At 37.0% G+C, this 19,280-nt stretch overlaps 1 protein-coding gene across 1 annotated transcript in view; it reads left to right on the top strand.

The window, feature by feature from the left end:
• The window catches only part of LOC124622349 (nuclear exosome regulator NRDE2), a 160,152-nt gene that overhangs the window by 27,184 nt on the left and 113,688 nt on the right, over positions 1-19,280 (top strand). The window lies entirely within an intron of this gene.

Genomic DNA, 19,280 nt, shown 5'->3' with positions numbered 1-19,280 from the left:
GTAATAGTAGCATTTATTACTTCCTTTTTGGGTTTTGGTTTATTTTTTATGCAGATCTCTTCACAATTTGTGGCCTTATCCATTATATATGTCTTGTCTTGCTTGTGGCTTTCCTATGCATCTGCTAAAGATCTGATGACAGTGTTGATAAGGCACTATGAAATGGCTGCTACTTCTATTAAAACCAGTGAATAGAAATCAGAAAATTCAGTCTTACATTTACAGAAGATTTATAATTATCTGATGATTCTTTGTCAATGCATCCATCACACATAATTCTGCTATGGTTGAGTGGTTGCCTTCCTCTTATTTTATGTATTGTGATCTTTTTGGATATTACGTGGTAAAAAATAGAAGTCTCATCTTTGTTTTGTGTGAAGTATTAATCAAGATTTTTCATGTGTTTGTTGTTTATGGGCTCCGTATTTTGTGTGTGTGTGTGTGTGTGTGTGTGTGTGTGTGTGTGTGTGTTTTTTTTTTTTGGGTGGGGGGGATGAATGTGTTTGTGCACACATATGTGCTGCATATATAATGTGAAAGATTTAGTTTCATTTGTTGAAAAACATCATTGTTTCCATTGTGCATTGTTGGAACATCAGATGTGATGTAAATATTTTGTACAATTTGTAATTGTGTGTGGAGAAGCTAACCTAAAAGATCTGCCCTGGTGGTATTCCACTTAACCTGAAGATGGTATTGCAAGCATATATTCACTCAGTATATTTCTGCGGCATATAATCTGTGGCAGCACAGCTAAAGTCTAAAATATATTGATTTTTACAATATCTATTGCATAGATCCACTGGCGTGTGTTGGCATGAGAATGTTAAATGAGTCAATATGTGTAATTTAATGTTACATCTCTTTCATTTACAATTACTACTGAGATAAAAGGGAACCTTATTATGAATTGTATAACATTAGTGATTGATTGTACAGACACTCTGCTGGATTCATCAAGTTCAAAGGCAATTTATTGTGAATTATAGAACATTAGATAATGAAACAGAAAGACAAATTAAAACTGGTGCAGCAAAATCTTAAAAATGTGGTAAACATTCTGTATATATCTGTTAAAAATGCATTATGTGATTAAAAAGTTTTTTATGTAAATGCTTATTTTGTCTACTTTTACATTATTTGTTATTATCTTGTAAGGACTTAATATTAATTAATAATCAAAGATTTTGGTTCTAGTACATTTTATAACATTTTGTAGTAGAGACGGATTTTTTTGGGTTGCTGTATAATTCATATTTTCTTCCCATGTTAAGTCTGCAGTGTGTTCCGCTTATTTCATAGTGAGAAGGATAATCATTTATGAAGGGCACAATTGGAAAGATATATAGTGAGGTAGTGGCAGGTGTGAAAATTACCAAACTATCAGTTTAACAAGTCACAGTTGCAAGATACTAGCATGAATCCTTTACAGGAAAATGGAAAAACTGATAGAGGCAACCTTGGGGAAGATCAGTGTGGATTCCAGAGAAACTGTGAGGCAATACTGACCCTATGACTACTCGTAGAAGATAGGCTAAGGAAAGGCAAACTTACATTTATAGCATTTGTGCACTTAGATAAAGCTTTTGAAAATGCCAACTGGAATACTCTCTTTCAAATTTTAAAGGTGGTGTGGGTAAAATACAGGGAGAGAAAAGCTATTTACAATTTGTACAGAAATGAGATGGCGGTTATAAGTGTCAAGGAGCATGGAAGGGAAGCAGTGGTTGAGAAGGGAGTGAGACAGGGTTGTACTCTAAACCAAAGTTATTCAACCACTGAACAAGCAGTAAAGGAAACCACAGAAAAATTAATTAGAGTTCAGGGAAAAGAAATAAAAATTTTGATGTTTGTCGATGACATTGTAATTCTGTCAGAGACAGCAAAGGATTTGGAAGAGCAGTTAATATCTTGAAAGGATATAAGATAAAAATCAACAAAAGCAAAACAAGGATAATGGGATGTAGTCAAAGTAAATCAGGTGATATTGAGGGAATTAGAGTAGGAAATGAGACACTTAAAGTAGTAGATGAGTTTTGTTATTTGCGAAGCAAAATAACTGATGATAGTCAAACTAAAGAGGATATAATATGTAGACTGGCAATGGCAAGAAAACCGTTTCTGAAGAAGGGAAATTTTTTAACATTGAGTATAGATTTGAAATTTTTTGACATCGAGTATAGACTTAAGTGTTAGGAAGGCCTTTCTGAAAGTATTTGTATGGAGTGTTTAGTTTGGACAAGAAAAAAAATAGACACTTGGGCAATGAGGTGCTACGGAAGAATGCTGAAGATTAGTGGGAAGATCACATAACTAATGAGGAAGTACTGAACAGAATTGGGGAGAGGAGAAATTTGTGGAACAACCTGACTAAAAGAAGGGTTTGATTGGTAGGACACATTCTGAGGCATGAAGAGATCACCAATTTAGTACTCCAGGGATCACCAATTTAGTACTGGAGGGAAGTGTGGGGTGGGGTAAAAATCGTAGAGGGAGAAAAATGGCTCTGAGCACTATGGGACTTAACATCTGTGGTCAGCAGTCCCCTAGAACTTAGAACTACTTAAACCTAACTAACCTAAGGACATCACACACAGCCATGCCCGAGGCAGGATTCGAACCTGCGACCGTAGCAGTCGCGCGGTTCCGGACTGAGCGCCTAGAACTGCTAGACCACCGCGGCCGGCCGTAGAGGGAGACCAAGAGACAAACACAATAAGCAAATTTAGAAGGACGTAGGTTGCAGTAATTACTTGGAGATGAAGAGGCTTGTACGGGATAGAGTAGCATGGAGAGACGCATCAAAGTAGACTTTGGACTGAAGACGACAACAACAACAACAACAGTGACAGTGCTCAGTATCCCCAATTGATTTAAAATGCTGTGGCAAAGGATACCTCACAGCTCTCCACACATAACACTAATAACTTCTTATGGTTAAATACTTTTTTCATTGCCAATAAATTCCCCCAATAACTCAAAAGTGAATGGATAGAACCAAAATAGGATAACTTTGAGACACTGTTTTCAGTCCTTATAACAAATGTTACAAGGATGTTACTCCCCCAGTTAACCCTGCAATAAATATGACCACCTAATAATTCCACTGAATGTCATGTGCAATAAAAATCTCCTGTTGGCTTTTATGGCTAGAACTGAATACAATATAGCTGTTTTTCTGAGGTTTGTTGCTAGTGAGTTCGTTATGCATAAGTACAGATCATCTGTGAGCGATTGATTGACATAGGCATCTACGTTAGTGGATGTTTTGTTGTGTATTGCAATACATATTGCATACCTTGTGAAGTGGGTTGCTTTGTTGGAGGACAGAGGTAGGTCATTGATACATATGAGAAATAATAGAAACCAAGTAAAGATCCTTGTGGTATTCCACAATGTGTTGTTCCCCAGTCAGACACTGCTGTGCCCAAAAATTTCATAATAGCTAAAACTTTATTGTGCTACCTGTTCTGTAGATAAGATTTTAGCCACTTATACAGCTGTCCTCTGATTCCACAAGAGACATTTTGCTCAAAACGCAATGTGTTTCTCATCAATAGCCACATTCTCTCCGGGATTCTACACGTTCGACTGCCATACTTATCTTGCTATGATGGGATAAGTTAACTTGCCTGACTGAAGTAAAACGGGATTCTTTAGTATGGCATTGTCACTGCAAACCCCTCAGTCCTCGACTATGTCCCATAAGAGTTGTCAAACTATCCATGAACTTTTGTAATGTGCATATTATTATACATAACAGTTCCATCCATTAATTTATCATCAAAGTAGAGGTAAGAGAATTGTGCTTGAGTGTTTAATGCATTAACCAGGCCAAAGCTCGTAGTTTATCAAAAGTAAAGTTATGACTCTGCATTCTTTACTTGTGACTAACAGGTTTTGTCTGTTTAACTGGTCATTAGGATTCTATAGTATCAAACATGCTCAAAGACTCACAAGTTGGAGAAACAATCACATCTGAATTAATACAATTTTTCTCATGTTTCCAGCAACAGTGTTAAGTGGTCAAATATATACTAGTTTTTAGATGAGTGCTCATTGGGCATTGCCAAGTAGTCAGCCCTTGACAATGGCCGAAAACACTCATCTGGAAGATAGTGGGTGGAATTGTTATGTATACTGGTGTGCACATTTGAAAGTTCACAGATAGTGTGACAAATTATATGATGCACTATGAGGGGATAATGCTTTTTCTGGGTGTGAGATCAGCCACCACTTGACGGTGGCCAAGGAACACTCATCCGAAAGCTCATGGGTATTTTACCACTTGATGCTTGAGAAAATTTTATTGGTTTATGTCAGCCTGAGCCCATATGCTTGTACATTTTCATTTATATCAACATAGTTGTTGGAGTCTTCATCGTCAGCTAAGAGCAGCAGTGCCATAATTTACTCTTCTGTAAAAAAAATCTTGGACTTTCTATGAAAGGATGAGGGGAAACATGGTGAGGACTTCCTACACCTACAACAAACACTTGCTGAACACACAACTAGTCAATACACTGATACAGGTAAATTTGCATATGTAATGAAAAATACAAGTATTACTTGTATTGTGTCAGTTTGCTTAAATACACAGCTACAGAGGTGGTTGTGTTGGGTTGAACTATGCAGTTCACAGAGAAACTGTAAGACAGACAGCGATTTTAAATACAGGACATGAGAAAGGCTGAGAACAGAGTAATTTACATGATATTGGCTGCATTTGTACATTGTCTTTGTGAGAATTAGCAACAGGAGAAATGATACCTGCGAGCATTTAAAAGTTTGAAGAAGTCTGGTACACCTGGTTTACTTATAATGAAATGAACTTTCAAAATATACTATGTGTTGATAGAAAAAATGATGATGAATAACTTGTTTTTAGCAGAAACAGCATTTATTAACCTTGTAAACAAAGTGTTCTTTACAAAAAATGCTTCTCAACTTGACATACATGCATCTAAAAAAGCAAAACGTGTATTGCGACATAGTTTTTGTTTGATGTGTTCCACAGCTGTGATAAATCGTAGAAATGACATATTGTAACATGTGAAGCTGCTGAATAATTTAGTTGTAATTGTACAACTTGTACTGAAAAATGATCTCCAACTGAAACCTGCTGTACAACTATAAACAAATTATTCAGTTGCTTCACATGTTATAATAAGTCATTTCTACAATGTATTTCAATGTTGCTGTATACCGTATTAATGAGTAATCTCAAGTATTTTCTCTATATTTACGTTTTTTGTGAGCAGTTAGCATCTGCTGTAGAACTTGTCAAGGGTTCAAGCCAGACATTGCATGGCATTAGCTCATGTTGTAATATCTTACTGGGAAGTCCTGGGTAGAATACAAATACTGGAAGGTTAAAAATATCCTGTAAATGTATCTGTGGTGCTAGATTTACAACAGGTGCATAAACGTGATTGAGACTGTTGTCAAGATTTTGTTCAGTGTCGTTCCTCAAGAGTGAACTGACAAATAACCACCACCTCCAGACAGTTACTTTCAGGAAATATTTCCTAACATTTAAATTAAGGACTAAAGTAAATAAAATATAATAAAAAACGGTAGAAAGCTTAAAGAAAAGAGGAAGACCAAAGGAGAAGTGAATCAGCCGTGTTTGAGACAACTGGAGATGGAAACAACTGATGGATGGTGACACATGGGACAGTGTGAATTGTGAGAAAATACCAAACATTGACCTTTTGTGTGTGTGTGTGTGACCTTTTGTGTGTGTGTGTGTGTGTGTGTGTGTGTGTGTGTGTGTGTGTGTGCGTGTGTGCGTGCGTGCGTGCGTGCGTGCGTCTGGGGAAGGACTTTGTGTGAAAGATATGCACCTATTTCAATCCTATTTATGCACCTGTTGAGTGTACAGTGCATCATCTGTGCACAGAATGGTTACTTTTATTCATCTAATTTTCAACATCTAACATTTTATTTTGTTATGGTCTTCAGTCCGAAGATTGATTTGCCATATTAATGTAACCTGCATGTCACTTTCATCTTAGAATAACTGTACAACTTGTTTGCAGTAGAACCTTCTAACTGTAGTCAAACCTTGATCTCCCTCTACAATTTAACTCATCACACTTCCCTCCATTACCAGAGCACATTCCCTGATGCCTTATGATTATAATGCGTGCTTCTAAAATATCTCTTCTTTTAGTCAAGTTGTGACATGAATTTATTATCTCTCTGATTGTGTTCAGTACCTCTTCTTTAGTTATCCAACCTACCCATCTCATCTTCAGCAGTCTTATGCAGAACCACTCTTCACAAGCTTCTGTTCTCCAGACAGTTTACCGAGCGAGGTGGCGCAGTGGTTAGCACACTGGACTCGCATTTGGGAGGACGACGGTTCAATCCCGTCTCCGGCCATCCTGATTTAGGTTTTCCGTGATTTCCCTAAATCGTTTCAGGCAAATGCCGGGATGGTTCCCTTGAAAGGGCACGGCCGATTTCCTTCCCAATCCTTCCCGAACCCGAGCTTGCGCTCCATCTCTAATGACCTCGTTGTCGACGGGACGTTAAACACTAACCACCACCACCACCTCCAGACAGTTACTTTCAGGAAATATTTCCTAACATTTAAATTAAGGAGTAAAGGTACCAACTCACTGAGTAGTAGAAATGATTATTCATCTAAAGGCACATAAACAAGACTGAGAACTTTGCTGGTTTCCAGACAGATCCTTATCCAGAACTATAGAGATATACATGCACACATATATTCGTTTCTAATTAATTTTTGTCCATATCTGGCAGCTGTGACTTATTAAAATGATAGTTCAGTACCTGCCTTATTTGGAACTGGAATTATTACAGCCTTCTTTAAGTCTGAAAAGATTTTGCCCATCTTGTATATTTTGAGGAACGTAATATACTCCAGGTGCCTTGTTTCAACATTGGTCTCTCAGTGCTCGGCCAAATACTTCTTGCAACATTGTATGTCCCATCTCATCTTTATCTTCTTCCTCATCCCTTTCCATAATATTCCCGTAACTTGTTGTTGTTGTTGTTGTAGTTGTTGTGGTCTTCCGTTGTGAGACTGGTTTGTTGCAGCTCTCCATGCTACTCTGTCCTGTGCAAGCTTGTTCATCTCCCAGTATCTACTGCAACCTACATCCTTCTGAATCTGTGTAGATTTCTCCTGTAGCCATTTCTGCTTTACCATTTTGCACTTCTTTTATCTCGGTTTTAAACGTCTGTAACCCCTCATCTGCTTCATTTGATGCATTTTTATATTTTGTCCTTCTGTCAGTTAAATTCAATACCCCATGTGTTATCGAAGGATTTCTTCTACCTGGCTGTGTTTGACTATACACTGGAGGTATGAATTAAAACACACCTTCAGTCACAACTTTTCATGTTTTATTAAGTACATGATGCATTTCAGACCCTGTGGGTCCATCATCAGTGGTAATGTGTTTTAATGCATGCTTTATGTTTTTTCTTGAATGAGGTGAAATGCATATTCCTGTCACCAAAAGGTTTGATATTAGATTATGAAATTTGTAAGTCAAACGCAGAAAATATGTGCGAAATAGTGGGAAAGATGAACAGTGTAAACTTACCACATAACCCAAGAAAAGCATTTTTAAAGTTTTAGTATGAGCTAATAAAACACGAAAAGTTGTGACTGAAGGCATTTTTTAATTCATACCTCCAGTGTATTGAATACAGTCATGTTTGAAGCTGAGGAACAGGGATAAAATTAAATTTTGTTTGACTAGTTATTTTTCTGTCACCTTTGCTGTTTCATCTCTCAAAACTACCCATTCATCTTCTATTGTATTTCTTTTCTCTGTTTCATTGAGTTGTCACATAGTGTTCCCTTTGAAATTCTCCACAATAAGAGTTTCTTTCAGCTTATCCAGGCCCCATCCCTCTCAAATTTCTTCAGTTTTAATCTGCAATTTAGATTATAGTCAGCATCTGCATCTGCTGCTGCAGTGTATTTAAAACTAATCGAAACTTCTGACAGTTCATGAACATGCATGAACAGGTGATGATAAGCCAGGCTTACTCTATGCGAAACGTGTCAAGCTCACTTGACTGTATGAACAGGAAGCAGTGAAAGCGGGCTGGACTGCAGTCTTTGTCAAATGATTTTAAAGAAACTATTTGGTAATGAACTCTGATTCTCACACATCTTATGGCTTAATGTGTCATCTTCAAGGTGACTGCCTATCATTTTGTTAATGATCATAGTTATTGTGGTATTTCAGTATTAGATAAACTACTGCCAGTAATTCTTAAAGTTTGCAGTGAAAAATAGGGGTTACTATGAATTACCATTTGGTGCTTATTAGGTTGCTGCATATGAAATTTAGATAACATATTGAATTATTCTTTAAACTTGAAAGGATATCTCTATCTGTCTCCAGTGTCGAGAAAGTGGAATGTACATAAAGCGCTCTGTCACAAATGTATGCTCCAGTGAGACACTCAGAACGAAATTTTCATATATCCCTCATATTTCATAAACAGTCTGAGATATTGAAACAATGTTTTGGGAAATGATAGCACACAAAGAGGAGAGTATTTTGCCATATCATTAACATACAAACTTCTATATGTGCCATGATATTCAAACAACAATTATTAGTACAACACCAAAAACATTGCAGAACACTTCAGTGCCAGACAATACCACTCTACAATGAGAGCTGATGAACACAGATGAATCTAATGCACGAGACTATATTGTACTGTTTATCCATGGTGTGGCAACAGGGGTGTTTTAACAACTGAACTGCTGGCAGCATGGTAAGGAAAGCCAGCCTGCCATTGCTGTTACTTGGGCAAAGGCTTTGTGTTCCTTCTGGTAAGCCAAACATCAAAACTTGCAACTAATTTTACCACAATACATAAATGTTTTGCACTTTAAAATCTGAATCGGTGTGAAGCCTAAGGTCTTCAGATCTCTTCCAAGAATACAATATTCTTTCATGATTCTTAAAACAAGTGTTCAATGATTAAATTGTATTCTGTACAAAATCCTACCACACAGCTTCCCCTTTGAATTACTTCCCTTGCTTCATGATCTACAACTATTTTTTCTTCTCTTCCTTTTCGTATTTTCAAATTCCACTCACTCATCACAATGAAATTTTTGTCCCCTTAACGGTCTGACTCATTTCTTAAAACTCATCATGCATTCGTCATTTGCAAAGCTACTACGTATGTAAACTTCCAATACTGTTATGGTTGTTGGCTGTGTGTCTGGCTTGGCTATGATACTACATTCACCATCGTGTTTGCAGTAGCATTTCTATACACGGTATCTGAGTTAAACATATAATAATATAAAATGTAGTAACTTGAGGTGTAATTGAGATATTTATTGATGGTTCCCTTCTACAAATATGGTAACTCAAAAATGTTTTCTGTGTTTGCTTGCGACAGTTGGTACTGCGTGCACATCTGTGTAAGTGCTATGCTCATGTAAACTCACGTCATGAGTCATGTGGACTGCACAGCAGAAGGCGTTCTATGTGCTTTCTCTCACGGAACTAAAGTTGCTTACACTGCTAGAACATAGTTTTCAGTGTATGTATGGACTGCAACCAACTGACGATGTTCCCAATTATATAACAATCAAGAAATGGGACAAGCGGCTTCGGGAAACTGGGAGTTCACTTTCAATGTTGGGCCACCACACCAAGCACACAGTTAAGAGGCTACTGTTGAAAACCGTTATGACCCTCCAGTGGAGTCCACATAAGTAAATCCAACAAGCAAGTAGGCAGCTACAGTAGCCTCACTCAGCAGTACACGCTGTCATCCATGAGAGACTGCAGCTACATGTGTACAGGCTACAACTTCATCTTAAAATCAGGCCTGAGGACAGGCGATGATGGGAGGCATTTGTGGAGCCAATCCTGACAAAAATAGTTGAAAACGGTATTCATTGATTTCGTCTCCTTTCTCAGATGAGGCTACATTCCACACTTCTAGCACGATAAACACACACAGTTGTCATGTGTGGGGAATTGAAAGACCCCCCCCCCCCTCGTGTACTGGTGTGCTGTAGATTGTTGAAGGACAGGGTTATAGGCCCATCTTCCTTCGTGGAGCCTACAGTAAATGCAGTAACACACATAGACATGTTGCTGTGCTATGACTTTCTCATGATGTGATCTTTCAACAAGATGATGCAGCATGCCATTTTGTGAACATTATGAGGGCATTCTTGAATCATGAGTTTCCAGATTGCTGGATTGGGAGAGATAGCCCAATTGCTTGGTCTCGTAGAAGGCTAGCCGTTATGTGACTTAATTTTTTTCTGTGGGTGTTTATCAATAATCAAGTGTACCAGACACCAGTTTGTAATCTACCAGATCTGTGCCATCGCATTTGTGCAGGTTTTAACAGCCCTCCTCATTCCGTTGGCATAACTAATAGAAAAACCAACTAATACAGCAAATATAAGCATTTAATAAAAATACAACTGTTTGTGTGATAACATAAAATGAGCAAGTGGCTGTTAAAAACAATATATGTTGATATGTTGCTTAACTTTTGTTCTCATTGATGTAGAATTCTTCTTTGGCAGGTTTTCTACTTCAGTGCTCTTGCTTCCTACAAGAGGGATGGATTATTGCTTTTATATTTGTACAGTGAAATGACTCAGGAACTGAAATTTCACTTCCATTTTTTAATGTGTGTTGATCCATTCACTTCACAGTACTGAATAATTTGCATACTTTGGAGGAAACATTTACAAAAGCCAATATTCAATACAACTCAACAAGCTTGCAACCATTTCATTCCTTCGTAACCGTGCAATACTAGATTCTGGAGTCCAACCAACAACAACTACAACTACCACTACAACTGAGTCACAACTCCTTGCTACAAACACAAATCAGCTAGTGCTGGGATACATGAAGTCACAGTACAGAGATGTGTGTACACATTGACCTTTACATCTGAGGAGTCTAACACAGTTTACTACATCTTATTAAATGTTTTCAGAATAAATCATATAAATACAAATAATGACAATATTTTCAAATCATAGTCACAATTTTATCTTTTTGAGTGATAATAAGAAACAATAAGTGTTACTTTAATAGATTATTGTGAGGGTCATTACATTCACCTGCATAGTATTGTAATCTCCAGTACTTCATGAAAAACATGGTGTGTTGAGCAGTTCCATTACAATAGCCCACCAATAATTTTGTAAGCTGCACATGTGAACAAAATCACAACACCAAAATAATGGAACTGTACAAAGTTGTGTTTGACAAATATTAAAGCAAATTACTTTCCGTACTGAAGTGTATTTGACTTACACAGGCTCAGTGGTGATTTAGTGTTGTTTCAAACACAATTACATAAAAACAAACTTTTTCACATAAGAAAATGATTAACTAAAACTTGACATGACAATTAAATGTTGAAGCTTTTTGATAAAATGACATTGTTTGCGTTTGACTTAGAAAGCCCCATTACATCTTTCAGTGTTTATAACAACAGATTAGTACATTTTTCCACTTAATAACAAGAAAATGGTACAAATGCCAAACCTTTTTTCCTCCACTACACTTTGTCTTTTCCACATCCAAGGTATTACATCATCATCTTACTTTGAATGCATCAGTTCTTTTTCACAACTTGCTTTGGTAAAATTTTCTTTTATATCATTGGGAATGCTTTTCACTGCTTGGTGTAGCAGAATGTCCTTAACATGAGTGTGATGTCAGCTATGAAAAACATCAATAATTAGTTTCTGGTGACAATTACCAGCTTTGCATAGGTAAATGGGTATCAGTTGCAAATACATGGGATTGATTTAATTACTGGAAGTAGTACTCAAACATGAACCTTTTCTCAAAGCAAAACACACTGACAAAAAGAACAGATCAGAGTCAACAACAATATACATATTAGTATAGTGCATAAAACACAATTCAAAAGAATATAGTTGTAATATCATCATTTAAATACGTACAAAGACATATTGTTAAAATGTGATTGTGCCTCTAACAACAGCATAAAAATTTTATCGTTGAAAATTTGTGCAAAATTTAACTCTGAATACCAGAAAAGGTAAAACTGAAGATTAGTATGTGTATTCACACATACTTGGCAACTTATTCTGAGACTGTAATAAAAATTCCTGTAGTGTGCAATGTATTGTAGACATAATTAAATTACTAACAAAGACCAGCAGATTATAAGATAATTTACAGGAAAAATGTTTACATCATAGTTATTGTTCATTCAATTAGAAGAGAGAGAATAAAAATAAAAAGAGATAATGTTAATAGATTTAACGGTGGAGAAAGGGGATGTAACACAGAAAACGAGGAGGAAAATGTCCTACAAGAGCTTGAGGCTCTGTGCTCACCAGGCACATCATGTATGAATGGATGTTCATTCCTTTGGAGACTCATTTTTAATCATCATAATACATAGTTGACATATTGCAAACAAAGTAATGGCAACAGTAATAGTAATTACATACAGGTACATAAATCTGATGACTTTGAAATGAATTTTTCAGTTTGATTGGTACAAGAAAAACATCCAATTCTTTTTCCAGTGAGAAACTTTTTTCTTTTACCTTCAAACAATGGAAAATCAAGGATGCAATGTAACAGTATTATGAGAAGGGAAGTTGCTACTCACCGTGTAGTGGAGATACTGAGTTGCAGATAGGCATAACAAAAAAAAACTTTCACAATTGAAACTTTGGGGCCATTAGCCTTTGTCAATAATAGACACACACACACACACACACACACACACACACACACGTGTGTTCTCAGGCAACTGTGTGTGTGTGTGTGTGTGTGTGTGTGTGTGTGTGTGTGTGTACGTGCACGTGCACGCGCGCGCTCATAAGTGTCTATTGTTGACGAAGCCCATGTTAAAAATCTTATTTAGATCATCAGTTAACATGTTTAACATTTTAGACTTTTCATGTGATTTGACTAGTACATAATCCCTAAATTTAAATGTTGACAGTTTTATGAAAAGGATAATATTGTCATTATTCCATCCTGGATTTTCCATTGTTCATAAAGTTTGTTGTTTTTACTTTACCATCTTTCATGTTTCTCCCTGTTTTCTCATACCTGTACATGGTGAATACTCAAGTAATTCAGAAAGTATATTTACTGGTCTGTGCGAAACATCTCAAAAGGTGAAAATCACATAGAACTGTGTTGTTCTCTGCTGGATTTGACAATGGATTGTAAACTGATATTAAAACATGTTTAATTGCTCATCTTTCTATAAAAGACTTCCAGTTCTTTGACAAAAACTGTGAACTATTACCTGGTAAAATAACTTTTGGTTTCCATACATTCTTGAAGTAATCTTTTTCAGTATTTGAAATGATTTCTTTGCTCGCAGCTTTCCTGACAGAGTATAGTTTTATGAACTTGGTAAAAACATCAAGCATGACAAAAATATAAATGTCCACCTTTACTTTTTAATAAAGCTCCACAGAAATCTACAGGCACTAAGTCCGAAGGTTTCCCAGGAACAATTTCTCCTTGATATGTCCCGTTACTTACCTTAACTCACTGACACTTACCACAGGTTGATAGTTCTTTTCTTACCTCTTAACAATATTGTAAAAATAAACATTTTCCTGTATTTTGCAGATATTTGTGGATTCCAGAATGACCGTAGCTTGAATGTGTGTATCTAATTAGTCTCTCTGCTTCCTCTTCTGGCCAACGTAATTTCCAGTTTTCAGAATCTGCATAAGTTCTTCTAAACCATATTCCTTTGAATATGTTTTAATATTTGTCTAATTTCTCATAATTTTTTTTACCTAAACAACTTTTTACTAGCCGCCAGTTGGGATCATGATTTTGACTTCTCCTAATTTTGTTGCATATAGACCTAACAATTTTTTCATCATGTACGGCTTTCATATATCTGATCTTAAATTCTTTTACCTTGTCCTGATCGGAGGTCTCATTAATTCCTCCTAATGGCATTCTTGACATAGCATCTGCAACAACATTTTTGTTCCACGTTATTAATTTTACTTGAGAGGTGATGTACTTCACTATGTAATATTTTTGTTTCCTTATATAAATTCAAGAGGTGTTGTGTAGTTTGGTGCTGAAACTTTTGCAACATTTTTATGTCCTGTCCCAGATTTGAGAATCCTTAATCGAGTTAGTTTGTTCAACTGACTGTCCTATTGTTTTTAAAGTTTTTCCATTTTGGATTTGAGAGTTCTCCATAAACTGACCCATATTTGTCAACATATTTTGCAATCCTAACATTCTCATATCTACTGAATCTGACACTTTCTCTTTATTTTTGAACATATTATCTACCTTTCTTAGTTATGATGCTTCAAATGAATGATTTCCTTTTTTAATTTTTACATCTCCCCTGTCCAACATTTCCTCACTGTCCCCCACCTGTCCTGATTCTAACTTTGGCTCAAAAAGGGTCATTTTTGATTATTAGCCATCACATGCAAACCAAACCAAAATAAAGAAAATAATCAATTTTTTACTTAATCTCCACTCTGTCGTTGACCAAGTTGAAAATTGGTGATATTGTTCACTGTATTTTTGTCCATTATTTTATTGCATATCCTTTGTTTGGAAAGCAATTTTCTTTTTGCATTAGTCAACAATTAGTAATTTTTCTGTTTTCCTGCAACATCCGTAACATTTCTACTCACCAAGAGGTGGCAGGACACACACATAAAAGAATGTTATAATTAGGCAAGTGTTTGAAGCCAGTGGCTCCTCCTTCAGGCAGAAGGGTTGAAGGGGAAGGAGGAGGGGTGAAGGAAAAGGACTGGAGAGGTGTAGGAAATGGGATAGGTTTAGGAAAAGTTACCAGAACTGCAGGTCAGGAGAGACTTACTGGACAGGATGAGGAGTCTTTTCTTCTCATCCCGTCCGGTAAGTCTCCCCTGACTCATGGTTCTCGATGTCTTTTTTGAAATCTATCTCTTTTCCTAGACCTCTCCTGTCGTTTTCCTTCATCGCTCTTCCTACCCCTTCAAGTTTTCTGCCTGAAGAAGGAGCCACTGGCTCCGAAAACTTGCCTAATTACAACCTTCTTTTATGTGTGTTTTCTGCCACCACTTGATGAGTAGATTTGTCATCTATTCATCCCATTATACTGTCAAAAACTGATTGTTTTCATTGTTGTACATAACATTTCATCCAGTACGGAGCCCACAGGTTTTAACATGCCTCCTCGATCTGTTGGCATCAACAATACAAAAACCAACTAATATAGCAAATATAGGCACTTAATTAGCATTGATCAGAAGTCTATACAATAATTACTTTGCAGTTATAAAGACAAATGCTGGCATGTCTGATTCCTTCATAGTATCAAAAGGTGTGAGACAGGGTTGTGTCCTATCTCCACAACTATACAACTTCTCTGCAGAACATGTCATTAGGAAAGCTCTTGAAGGTTGGACCGAAGGCATCTCAATTGGTGGGAGAACTATCAACAATCTTCATTTTGCTGATGACACTGTGATTTAGCCAACAGGGAAGATGAACTTGCTGAGATACTAACAAGTATAAAGGACATTAGTCTAGCATGTGGATTAGACATCAACCTCAGCAAGTCCAAACTCATGATAATTGATCGAGGACGACAGATCCAGGTCACAGGTTGATTAAAGGAGCTGGAAGTCGTGCATTCCTTCATCTATCTTGGGTCAACCATCTGTAGCACGGGAAGTTGTGAAGATGAGATAAGAAGACAGATCACGCTAGGGCGAGTTGCTCTGAAGCAGCTCACCAAGATCTGGTAGAATGTAGCAATAACAAATAGCACAAAGATCCGGCTAGTTGAAACACTCGTGTTTTCTGTCTTCTTTTATGAGTGCGAAACATGGACACTCAAGGCCAGAGACAAACAGCACATTGATGTGTTTTAGCTTTGGTGCTGGCATAGGATGCTGCACATAAAATGGACTGAAAGAACAACAAATGAGTCCATTATTGAACAACTTGATACCTCCAGATGCCTTTCTTCTCGAGTCCCCAAAAAAAATTTTCCAGTTCTTTGGCCATAATGTGAGAAGAGAGGAGAAAATCTAGAGAAAATAATCTTACAAGGAAAGATTGAGGGCATGAGACCAAGACAAAGAGCAGCGAGCAGATGGCTAGATCAAATCAAGATGATCTCTGGTCTTCTTCTTCAGCAGGCACTAGGAGAAGCTGGCAACCATCCGGGATGGAAGTGCTTGGTTCATGGCGTCATGATGCTCGGCAATGAGCACGATGAGTTATGATGATGATGATCATGATGATGATGATGATGAGGCTCTTAATAATAATACAACAGTTTGTGTAGTAATACAAAATGAGCAAGTGACTGTTAAAAACAATATACATTACTTAACTATTGTTCTTGTTGATGTACAATTCTTCTTTGGCAGGTTGTCTAGCTTCATGATTCTACTTCCTACAAGAGGGATGGGTTATTGCTTTTATATTTGTACAATGAAATGTAAGAAGGAATCAAGAATTGAAATTTCCTTTAAATTTTTAATGTGTATTGATTCATTCACTTCACAGTAATCAAAGTACTTTGCATAATTCGAATAAAACATTTATATAAGCCAATATTCAATACAGCTCAACATGCAACCATGTCATTCATCTTAATTGTATAATGCTAGATTCCAGAAGCCAACCAACTGTGTCATCACACAGCTACAACTGATTCACAACTGCTTGCTACAGATACAAAGCAACAAGCACAGCAATACACAAAGGCACAGGACAGAGATATGTGTATACACCAATCTTTACAAATAATAACTATATTTTGAATCATAATTACAATTTTATCACTTTGAGTGATAATAAGAAATGATAAGTGTTATATTAACAGTGTATCATGAGGGTCATTACTTTCACCTGTGTAGTGTCGTAATCTGCAATATTTTGTGAAAAGAGGTGTGTTTAGCAGTTCCATTATAACCTATTGGAAATTTTGTGCCAGCAGTGCTATAACACACATAGAGAGAAGTGGAATGTAGATTAGATGTCTGTTGCACCACTGATTATTTGTGGGTGTATCGAGATATATTATGTGTGTAAAAAAAACCTTTTTTGAGTTCCCATACTTGTAGAAACGTATCATCAGTAAATATCTCAGTTACTTGTCAAGTTATTACATTTTATATTGTTATGTGTTTATTCTGGACACGCTGTATTTTTATTCATTAGTAGACTTACTCCTGCATTATTCCCATTTAATTTTGTGTTGATAAAACTGTACTGATCTGGCAAGCAGTCCTGTACTTCTTGCCACTGCCTTTCAGTAATTCCCACTATAATTATTCAGTAATTCAAACTATCTGTTGTCCTTTTTAAATTCTTTGACCTACCTAACAGATTAAAGGATCTTAACATTCCATGCTCTAACATGTAACACACCAGATTTGTTTTTCCAGGTGACAACCTCCTTGAAGGGCTTGCCTGGAGATTTAAGTGTTGGGACTATTTTACTTCTGAAATATTTTGCCGTAGTGAATGCCAAAGGGTTCCATATCCTTGTAAAATGTAATGGCTATAATTTACCCTTGCTTTCAGTTGTATGCAGCACCATAATAGCGAGGTCATATTGGCTACTGTTATAAGGCCAGACTGTTATCCCTGATAAGGCTGCTGCTCCTCTTTGGAAACCATAAGTTAGTCTGGCCTCTTTGTAGACACCCCTTCATTGTGGATGTACCTACGACACAGCTATCTGTATCTTTGAGGCATAGAAGCCATCTGACCATGACACAGTCCATGGTTCATAGCTGTGCTAGATAGGATTAAGATGACACTTGTGCCTTGGGCATTTTGCTCCTCTAATTGTTGGCCAACTATATTCTTTGTTAGTGGGTTTTGTCATTGGCAGAAATGCTTTGTTCTCCTTTTGTGCACAAATTGTCCTATGGTATCGCATATTGATACCACGCCACAGTCATCATAGCAGTGGTACTACAAGTTTTCCTGAGCTGCCGATAGTGATCTTGTGGGATCCGTCAGACCCAATGGAGCACACCCACTGACCCCATGCCTCTAGAGGCTCAATACTTTGAGCAACTTCTGCTGCCACAATGTGGGATGGCCTGTGGTAGTGGCTCAGCCCACTCGCACTCAGAGCCACTTTGCAGTGTAATGCTACACAGATGCCGTGTGGTTGCCACTCCATCTTCATCATTAGTGCATTGGTATAGAGAAACTTTTCTTTGTGGACGCTGTGATAGCTGGACTTCATTTCTTGTTGCATCATTTGTAATGAATCTTTTTGCTAATCGTTTCTGCTCCTGTTCTGCTTTTCTTTGACAACAGGTGCCGCGTCATTCTGTTGCTCACTTTTCCTTGCCATTGTTCACGATGTTGTACACAACACATCCAAGATGGTAATTCAATGTATTACCAAAGAACTTGTGTCCAATAATGATTAATCATCTTTGTCCTTTCATAGGTCTTTCAGTTTTGGGAACAGGAATAAGTCACAGGGGGCAAATCCAGTGAATATGGTGGCTAAGGCATGATTGTCGTGTTGTTTTTGACAAAAAATCTCTCACAAGCAACGATGAATGAGCGAGTGCATTGTCATGATGCAGAAGCCATGAATTGCATTTCCGCAGTTCCGGATGTTTTTTGCATATTTCTTCTCAAAAACTGCACTTAACATCAAGGTAATACTACTCCTTATTGATAGTACGACCTAGAGGCAAAAATTCATGTTGCACCACACCACAGTAATAATAATAAAAAATAAAAAATAAATAAGAAAAGTGAGCAGAACTTTGACGTTTGATTGAACTTAGTGTGCTTTTTTTGGTCTTGGCTCTCCAGGATGCATCCATTGGGATGATTGGGCTTTGTTTTCAGTGTCATAACCATAAACCCATGTTTCATCACCAGGTATGACCCTTTTGACCAAATCAGGTTCATCATTGCTGTCATTCAAGAGCTCCTGAGCAGTGCTCATGTAACAGTTCATGTGATCAAAATAGAAAAGTTTTGGAACAAACTTCACTGACACACATCTCATGCTCAAAACATATGAAAAAATTGCATGACACAAGCCAACCGAAATGCCAACATCCTCAGAAACTTCTCTTACTGTAATTTGATGATTTTACAAAACAACTTGCTTCACAGCTTTGATGGTATCATCTGTTGTTGATGTGCTGGGGCATTCAGAGTGAGGTTCATTGTTGGCATCTTCTCCACCATCTTGGAAGAGCTTGTACCACTTGTAAACATTTTTTTACTTAGAGCAGACTCACTGTATGC

This window comes from Schistocerca americana, chromosome 7 (assembly GCF_021461395.2).
Source record: "Schistocerca americana isolate TAMUIC-IGC-003095 chromosome 7, iqSchAmer2.1, whole genome shotgun sequence".
Lineage (NCBI taxonomy): Eukaryota > Metazoa > Arthropoda > Insecta > Orthoptera > Acrididae > Schistocerca > Schistocerca americana.
Note: the sequence above shows the minus strand (reverse complement) of the source record. Positions and strands in the feature narration are given on the sequence as shown.